Genomic DNA, 10,114 nt, shown 5'->3' with positions numbered 1-10,114 from the left:
GCCTGGATTATAGAAAAAGAGCAACGAGGTGAGATATGAGGGTGCAAGGTGGTGGAATGTTTAAAATAAAATAGTGAAGAGTTTTTGTTTGATGTGGAGGTGTTTCGGCAACCACTGGAAGTTTTTGAGGAGTGGGTGACATGGCCAGAACGTTTTGGTAGAAAAATGATCTGGCCAGCAGAGTAAGTATGAACTGGAGAAGAGCGAGACAAGAGACTGGGAGGTCAGCAAGGAAGCTGTTGCAGTAATCCAGGCAGGATAGGATGAATGATTTAATTACTGTGGTAACAATTTGGATGGAGAAGAAAGGATGGATTTTAGCAATGTTGTGAAGGTGGGAACAACAGGATTTAGTGATGGATTGAATCTGCGGGATGAAGAAAAAGAAGAGTCAAGGAAATGCCAAGGTAATGGGCTTGTGAGACAGGAAGGATGGTGGTGCCATCTACAGTGATAAGAAAGTCAGTGGAAGGGCAGAATTTGGGTGGGAAGATAAGGACTTCTGTTTTGGACATTTTAAGCTTGAGGTGATGGGTGGACATCCAGCTAGAGATGTCTTGAAGGCAAAAGGAAATATGACTGCAGAGAGGGAGAGAGATCATGGCTGGATATGTAGATTTGGGTACCACCCTCATAGAGGTGGTAGTTGAAGCCATAGGAGTGACTGCATTCTCCAAGGGAGTGGGTATAGTTGGAGAATAGAAAAGGGACACAGAACTGAACCTTGAACAACCCCCACAGTTCGGGGGTGGGATGCAGAGGAGGAACCCATTAAGAAGGCTGAGAATGAACAGCTAGAGAGATAAGAGGAGAACCAAGAGAGGACAGAATCAGGGAAGCCAAGGTTGGATAACATTTCCAGGAGAAGGGAGTTAGGGAGTGCCTTCCCCTCGACCCCCCACCCCCACCCCACCAGCTCCAAAAATCTGGCATCCCAGGAGCATCTGTGAATTTCTCCACCATTCCCACCAGAACCTGTCCTGCAAGGACAATTGTCCAAGACACTTGGAGTTGTGTCTCTAGAGCAGCTATGCACTGGACTAGGGATTATTTGATCCCAATATGCAGTGGTCTCCAGGACAACCAGGCAGGTGATGTCAGCCTTCTCTGTAAGAATCCAGCCTCGGGGAGGGAAGAGCCCAGAAGGCCTGGGGACAAACACCCCAGTGATCCACGGAGCATCCAGTCCTGACCTCTGACTCAGGTTGGCCACCAAATCCTTGCTGGTTGTCCCTGACAGGATTTCCCTCTCCTTTTGTCCTGCCATTGCAATAAAATCAGGGTTGGGAAAAATGTTGGGAGATAACAACAACAGCCTTGAACTAATGTACTGGAGATCATTTCCTCCTCAAACACTCCCGAGGGTTCCTGTCAGGCCGCAGCAGTATCACGTAGCACTTGGGGACGAAGATGCAGCCGAGAAGCCCGGCAGCAGAGGTCAAGATGGAGAAGATCTCCGCGGCTACCGTGGCCTTCCCCTTGGTGCTGTGCTATTCGGGGAGGAACGAGCCCCAGACGCTACAGAACACCAGCATGCTGAATGTGATGAACCTGGCCTCGTTGAAGCTGTCGGGCAACCTCCTGGCCAGGAAAGCCACAGTGAAGCTCACCAGGGCCAGAACGCCCAGGTATCCCAGAGGGCAGTAGAACGCAATCCCGGAGCCCTCGTTACATGCAACAAAGATGAGTCTGGGCTCGGAGTGTGTGTCCACCTCCAGGAAGGGGGGGGGCGGTGCCCAACCAGATAATGCAGATGTTCACCTGGACCAGAGAACAGGACAGGACTGTGAGATCGAGGCTCTGGGCCCCACCCACCTCCTGACCCTGCTCCCCAAGCTCGTGGTCCTGAAGGCCAGAACTACGGTGAAGGATTTTGCCAAGAAGGAGGAGATGTCCACGGTGAACACAACCCCAAAGGCCATTTGTCGAAGGAGGTAGGAGGCTAGTGTGGGCTGGTCAATGAAGGTCAGAGCACAGAGAAAGCAGAGCATGAGGGAGAGGAGAAGGCTGTAGCTGAGATTGTTGTTATTGGCTCAGACTATGGGGGTCTCTCGGTGCTTAATGAAGATCCCGAAAACCAGGGCTGTGAGCAGAGAGAAAGAGAGAGACGTGCAGACCAGAATCAGTCCCAAAGGTTCCTTGTGGGACAGGAAAGTCACCATTTTGTGGAAGCAGCCACCTCTCTCCATGTTTGATCATCAGGACACTTCACACAGTGCTCTGCGTCCAAAAGGAAAGAATCATTCAGTCACTCAATCAATCCATAGTATTCATTGAGTGCTCAGTGTGTGCAGAATGCTGTACTAAGTGCTTGCAGGAGTACAGTGCAACAGCGTGGGTAGACTCGTTACTTGCCCAGAAGTTCACAGTATAAAAGGGAACACAGACTGTAATATATATAAATTAATGAATAATGGATAGGCACATAAGTGCTCTGGGGTTGAGGGTGGGGTGAATATCAAGTTTATACAGCAGGAGGAAAAGAAGAACAGAGACTTACTACCCCTTATAGCACATATTTCCCTCCCCCAGGTCAGGGTCACAGCCCAAGTTGGGATTTTTGCCTCTACATCAAACCCGACCTGTCTGGTCTGAGCACTGTCTCCTACCCCTATCGCCCAACCCCCCCGCCCAGTGCCTAGTTTGTGTTTTCAATCCCTTGCTCTCGCCCTGCACTCACACCAGTCCATGGGCAGGGAACTGCTGAGGAAAGACTCCTGGACATCTGTGTCTGTCATCAGGCATAGCTATCTCTTGTCTGCCTCCAGGCTTTACCGCTGCCTGTCTCTGCCTCCCCATGCCCCAGGTCTCTCACCATCTGGTTCGTGTCCACAGGCTGTGGGACAGTGAAACCGGTTTGGGGGCAGACTGTGGACATGCAAAGAGCTGGGTCTCTGCACACACCTACCTGTCTGGTTGGAAATCTCCCCCTCTGGGCACCGAACACAAAAATAGCAGTAAATGGCCACCCCTTTCTGGGCAAGGTGTTTCTGAATACGGGTCTACAGTTCCTGCTGCACCGTGAACGTGGAACCTGAATTCTCATCATCATCATCATCAATCGTATTTATTGAGTGCTTACTATGTGCAGAGCACTGTACTAAGCGCTTGGGAAGTACAAATTGGCAACATATAGAGACAGTCCCTACCCAACAGTGGGCTCACAGTCTAAAAGGGGGAGACAGAGAACAAAACCAAACATACTAACAAAATAAAATAAATAGAATAAATATGTACAAATAAATTAAATAAATAAATAAATAAATAGAGTAAAAAAAATATGTACAAACATATATACATATATATATAGGTGCTGTGGGGAAGGGAGGGAGGTAAGATGGGGGGATGGAGACGGGGACAAGGGGGAGAGGAAGGAAGGGACTCAGTCTGGGAAGGCCTCCTGGAGGAGGTGAGCTCTCAGCAGGGCCTTGAAGGGAGGAAGAGAGCTAGCTTGGCGGAGGGGCAGAGGGAGGGCATTCCAGGCCCGGGGGATGATGTGGGCCGGGGGTCGATGGCGGGACAGGCGAGAGCGAGGTACGGTGAGGAGATCAGCGGTGGAGGAGCGGAGGGTGCGGACTGGGCTGTAGAAGGAGAGAAGGGAGGTGGGGTAGGAGGGGGCAAAGTGATGGAGAGCCTTGAAGCCGAGGGTGAGGAGTTTCTGCCTGATGCGCAGATTGATTGGTAGCCACTGGGGATTTTTGAGGAGGGGAGTGATATGCCCAGAGCGTTTCTGGACAAAGATAATCCGGGCAGCAGCATGAAGTATGGATTGAAGTGGAGAGAGACACGAGGATGGGAGATCAGAGAGAAGGCTGATGCAGTAGTCCAGACGGGATAGGATGAGAGCTTGAATGAGCAGGGTAACAGTTGGGATGGAGAGGAAAGGGCGGATCTTGGCAATGTTGTGGAGCTGAGACCGGCAGGTCTTGGTGACGGCTTGGATGTGAGGGGTGAATGAGAGAGCGGAGTCGAGGATGACACCAAGGTTGCGGGCTTGTGAGACGGGAAGGATGGTAGTGCCGTCAACAGAGATGGGAAAGTCAGGGAGAGGGCAAGGTTTGGGAGGGAAGACAAGGAGTTCAGTCTTTGACATGTTGAGCTTTAGGTGGCGGGCAGACATCCAAATGGAGATGTCCTGAAGGCAGGAGGAGATGCGAGCCTGGAGAGAGGGGGAGAGAGCAGGGGCAGAGATGTAGATCTGGGTGTCATCAGCGTAGAGATGATAGTTGAAGCCGTGGGAGCGAATGAGGTCACCAAGGGAGTGCGTGTAGATTGAGAACAGAAGGGGACCAAGCACTGAACCTTGGGGAACCCCCACAGTGAGAGAATGGGAGGGGGAGGAGGAGCCTGCAAAAGAGACTGAGAAAGAACGACCGGAGAGGTAAGAGGAGAACCAGGAGAGGACGGAGTCTGTGAAGCCAAGGTCAGATAGCGTGTTGAGAAGAAGGGGGTGGTCCACAGTGTCAAAGGCAGCTGAGAGGTCGAGGAGGATTAGGACAGAGTATGAGCCGTTGGATTTGGCAAGCAGGAGGTCATTGGTGACCTTTGAGAGGGCAGTTTCCGTGGAATGTAGGGGACGGAAGCCAGACTGGAGGGGGTCGAGGAGAGAGTTGTTATTGAGGAATTCTAGGCAGCGAGTGTAGACAACTCGTTCTCATGACAGGGGACAGTGACACTAAGAGTGGAGTTCCACAGCCCCTTACCCACTTGAGTGATCCTGGGACCCTCCCACCCAGAGGCTTCCCCACAACCTCTCTACAGGTTTGAACACCAACAAGGGCAGGGCTACAGCTATCCCCTTCTCTGCCTTCCTGCTTTTCCTCCCCCCTGCTCAGAGACTGGGGCTGCAGGTGACCAGGGGGACCAAGTCCCATTTATAATCCATAGAGAAGGTCACCCTGAGCCTACCCCAGGGTCAAGAATAATTTCCAGACTTCCCTTCCTCCTCCCACCCTTGCTCATTGCAGGAAGGTTTCTTTCCCCGATCTCCACCACCACACACCTCTCCGCCCCAACCCGACAGCATAAACCTTAAATTCTTGACTGTATTCGGAAAGTTGTGTCTGAGAAACCGTGCCAGTAAGGTGCAAGGTTCCGAATAGATGAATACTAAAATATTTTCATTTATCTTTGGCCGTCTTTGGGCTGCCATTCCACTCCTGGAGTCCTCACTGGGGAAATTGCTCTGAGATTCCCAGTTCACCAAGCTTGGTTACTGTGATCACCAGTATGTGATCTCACCGTGACTATGTGGGGATCACATTCCTAGGTGACCCTTTGGCAGGGTGACACACCCATAACCAACTCTAGCCCTAGGAGATGACTAGAGGGAAGCCATGACAGTTCAGGCTTCTCTCCACATGAACCCCCCTCTGAAAGAGCCAATCCCTACCTAACCCAGCCCAAGAGATGGCCAAGCAAAGACACCAGCAATTACCATCTCCCCCTCCAGGACACCTGGGACCCAGCTCTCATGGTGATCTCTTCATGTCAGGCTGTATGGGTTTAAGGCTCAGCTGAGGCTCTTCAGCATCAGTGGCACTCACCGGACTGCTACATTGCATCCCCAGAACCCTATGCCACGGAGAAGCAGTATGGTGTGGTGACTAAAGTACAGACCTGGGAGTTGGAAGGTTATAGGTTCTAATCCCATCTCTGTCACTTGTCTGCTGTGTGATCTTAGGCAAGTCACTTAACGTATCTCTGTCTCAGTTCCCTCATTTGTGAAATGGGGATTGAGACTGTGGATAGGGACATGGGATAGGGACTTTGTCCAACCCCATTTACCTGTATCCACCACAGTGCTTAGTACAGTGCCTGGAACAAAGTAAGCACTTGGGAAATACCATTATTGTTATTATTATTATTATTGGCAGGGAGCAGTCTGGAGGGAGGGCACTAGACTGGCATCAGATGGCATCATATAACAGGGAGAGAGGATCGATACCATTTTGAGTTGTAGCTCCTCCCCTTCACCTCGGGATTGGCAGAATTAATAGGACCCCCAAGCACCTCCACCTGGGCCTAGTTTGAGTGTTTAATTGCCCCTGATGTGTCTGACTACAGTCCCCTCTACCCCTTTTAGAATCAGATCATTCTCCCCTTGAGGATCAAGGTCAATGTTTCTTTGCCACCTAAGTATTCTTTCTCAGCACTAGTTACAGTGCTGTGCACACAGTAAGCACTCCCTCAATACAATCATTACTAGAAGTCTGGGACTACTGCCCCAGGAAAGCTGGGAATTCCCATTGGCTGTTTACCTGAGAGGATCCCCCGGGCCACATGACTATTGCTTCATTAATGAAAACATCTTGGTCAAGGGGTGCCTGGGGGTCCACCTCCCCGACTATCACCAACTCACAAATTCCGTTGGAAAAGATCACAAAGTTCAGAATCCCAAATTTTCCAGTATATCTGTGGTTCTCATTCAGAATCACTGGTTCCCCCGCAGAGTTGTCAAACTGGACTTTGCTCAGAAACTCATGGAGCTGAAATGGATAAAAGGAAGCTCTGGAGACTCCTGACTCCAAGGGAGGTGAGATTAGCTGCAATGGAGATTGATGTGTTCAGTTGGTTGTTTGATGGTACAGTGCTAAGTACAGTGCTCGGCACACAGTAAGCACTCAATAAATCTGATTGAATGAATGATAGAACTTGTTAAGCGCTTACTATGTGTAAAACATTTTTCCAAGTGCTGGGGTAGGTGCAAGTCATTTAGGTCAGACACAGTCCCTGTCTGGCATGGGGTTCACAGTCTTAAGTGGGAGGCAGAACAGGAATTGAATCCCCATTTTATAGTTGAGGAAACTGAGGGACAGAGAAGTTAAGTGACTTGTCCAAGATCACACAACTAACAATTGGAACAGCAATTGGTAGAGCTGGGATTAGAACATAGGTCCTCGGACTCTCAAGCCCACACTCTTTCCACCTGGCCATCCCGACAGTTGGGTCAGTGATTCAGAGGTTGGGTTTGGGTGGCCAAATTTCCCCTATGTGACAACTGAAAGTCAGCATGACTTATTGGAAAGCACTAGGGCCTGGGAGTTGTAAGGCCTGGGTTCTAATCCTGACTCTGCCACTGGCCTGCTGTGTGACCTAGGGCAAGTCACTTAACTTCCTATATCTCAACTGTCTCATCTGTAAAATGAGGATTCAATACCTCTTCTCCCTACCACCTGAACTGTGGGTCCCATGTGGGACAGGACTGTTTCTGTCTTCATTATCTTGTATCAACATTCGTGTTTAATAAAGTGCTTGGCACCGAGTAAGAATTTAGCAACTATCATTATCATCATGACTTCTGAAGTAAAGTGAAACTGGTTGTCAAAAAAGGAGACCAGGAGCCAGGAGCAGTCATCCCAAAGGGAGGTGATTTCTGCTCTCTCACCTTTGGCCCTGCTGATGGCTCTGCTTCTCCAGATCCCTCTTCCTCCATCCCACATCAGCCACCCATCCCAGGAGTCAGGGTAGTCTTTGTCTCTCCCTCTCCCTCTCTCTTGACATGAAAGGGAGAACAAAGAAGGTAACCCAGGGACAACTGACCTCCTCATGAGAATATTCTCCATCTCATCCATACATAGACAAGGAGGAGGAAGGGGAAGGGCATTGTTGTCTAACAATAAGGGACTGCCCCACCCCAGTACAAGTTACCCTGCTCTGCAGTTAGCTTGTGGAGATTGGGAGCAGGGAGCAGTGCACAGGAGAGACAAGTGCAGGGGTGATGACTGAGATGATGAGGATGGAGACATATGAAGCTGTGCTCTGTGACCACCCCCTAAACCCCACCATCTCCAATGGGACAGCATTGGTTATTCTAATGGATATAAATTCGAAGAAAGCAGTACTCATGGTGATAGTCACCATCTGAGCGCATGGGTGGCTGAAAAGTCCAATCTCAGATGCATGGTCCCAGCCAAAAAGGCTCTCCCGTGTCATGTTCTTAAATTTAACGTTTGCAGCTCCTAGAACTGTGTTCTCTTTTCCTTGAAATGGATAAACTACATCCTAAATCAGTATTTCCATCAATAATATTAGTGAATTTGAAGTTCTTTATTCAATCAATTGTATTTATTGAACACTTACAGTGTGCAGAACACTGTACTAACACTTGGAAAGTAAAATTCAGCAACAAATAGAGGACAATCCCTACCCAACAACGGACTCACAGTGTAGAAGGGGGAAGACAGACGACAAAACAAACCTGAAACAAGTAGACTGGCATCAATTGCATCAATACAAAATAAATAGACTTGTAGTTATATAGACAGATAATGTATCTACCAACTCTGTTGCTGCTGTGCATGCCCAAGAACTTAATACAGGTGCTCAGCATACAGAAAGCATTCAGTAAGTACCATTGTTTAATTGATTGATTGATTTAGACCTTCTGTTTTTGCAAGGATGTGTGTGGCTGGGCCAGTTGAAACACCACTGATTATAATTAAAAGAAACCAATTTTTATTGTCCGAACCTTAGCTACAGTTTAACCAGATGCCCAAGAGGGATTTCTTGCATTAAGGCAGTGTTTCTCCATTCTCCTACCTGCGATTTTATTTCAGTGCATGGATTTCTAGGACTTGGTCTCTGAACCCAGTCCTGTATATGTCAGAGGTTAAAGGATGAGGTTTCTCTGAAGGAGTAAGTTTCGACAAGGCCCTAAACTTCTTAACTTCGGAAGGGCCTTCCTCTTGTGATCTCTAGACTGAAAGCTCCTTGTGCACAGGGAATGTTTAGACCAACTCTGTTGTAATGTACTCTCCTAAATGCTCAGGACTATGCTATGAACAAAGTAAGCTCTTTATAAACACCACTGGTCAATTGATAGATTATGCTGCTCTCTATGGCAGTGGGAGAATATTACCTGCCATGGACGAGGCACCAGATAGTCCCCATTTTCCAGAGATTCTAGGTCTGAGCTGGATAGGAAAATGTCCTGGAGCCCCTGGGCCATGGCGCATATGGCATTGCACAAACTGTAACTCAGGGCAGATATTGTCAGAGAAAAAATGTGCATAGGCAGCATCTCCAAAGAAGCATTTTCTGAGCATTTTCTTCCACACAGTTCAGGCAATGAAAAGGAACAGTCAAAGACAGACTCCCAGAATTCCTTCAAGATATTGGCTTCTGGATATTTTGCTGTTTTAACTGTCTGTAAAAAATCTCTGAAACCAGGAACCTCTTTAGCAAGGTTCGCCAGAGTCAAAGTCCCATGAAAATCATATCTGTTTGTTTCATACATCGTGCTGAAACTAACGTCCCAGTGAAAGATGGTGACCAATACCATCTTGGACAGTCCAAAAATCTCTATGACAAATCTCAGAAAGTTCAGGGACTCTGCATCCACATAGGCAGCCATTACTGAAGCTGATGTAGCCATGACACTGGAGTAGATTCCCCGGGCTGAATATAAGTTGAACTTTCCACTAGGGATCTTCTTGGTAAAAGCTGCACAAACAATGTTCCTGACCATCTCCCTGGTCACATCCAAGAGGAATCTCTCTCCTCTCATATCACCCGACACCACGAACCCCACCCAGGTCCAGCTGAAATGCACCATTAACCGGACCATCCCTCGAGGCAGAGGAAATGCAAGATTGCAGAGAGGGAGAGTGATCAGGGTTGGAGTTGTAGATTTGGGTGTCATCAGCATAGAGGTGTTTTTCTACTACGACCCAGCTCACACCCTTCCCTCACTACTGTCAACCTACCCAATGTACTTTGATCTTGTCTACATCGCTCCTGACCCCTCACCCACATCCTGTCACTGGCCCAGAATTCTGTACTCCTTCATATTTGTCAGATGATCACTCTCTCCACCTTCAAAGCCTTTCTAAAACCACATCCCTTCCAAGGAGCCTTCCCCGAATAAGCCTTCCTGTCCCCTACACCCTCTGCCTTTTGCAACTCCCTTCTGATTAGCTCTGTAGCCTTCATTCATCCCACCCTCCCAACAGCACTCATATAAATATTCATAATTTATTTCAGTGTCTGTCTCCTCCTATGTTACCTCACTGTGGGCAGGAAACATGCTTACTAGCCCTGTTTTATTTTACTCTTCCAGTTATCTTCACACAGTAAATGCTCAATAAATTGGACTAATTGACTAAAACCTATT

General features: G+C 48.5%; 1 pseudogene; it reads right to left on the bottom strand.

Annotated features, from left to right (window-relative positions):
* Window positions 1-2,033: 2,033 nt before the first annotated feature.
* On the bottom strand, window positions 2,034-9,574 carry LOC119921795 (annotated as a pseudogene).
* Between the last annotated feature and the right edge of the window lie 540 nt (window positions 9,575-10,114).

This window comes from Tachyglossus aculeatus, unplaced genomic scaffold (assembly GCF_015852505.1).
Source record: "Tachyglossus aculeatus isolate mTacAcu1 unplaced genomic scaffold, mTacAcu1.pri SUPER_30, whole genome shotgun sequence".
Taxonomy (NCBI): domain Eukaryota; kingdom Metazoa; phylum Chordata; class Mammalia; order Monotremata; family Tachyglossidae; genus Tachyglossus; species Tachyglossus aculeatus.
Note: the sequence above shows the minus strand (reverse complement) of the source record. Positions and strands in the feature narration are given on the sequence as shown.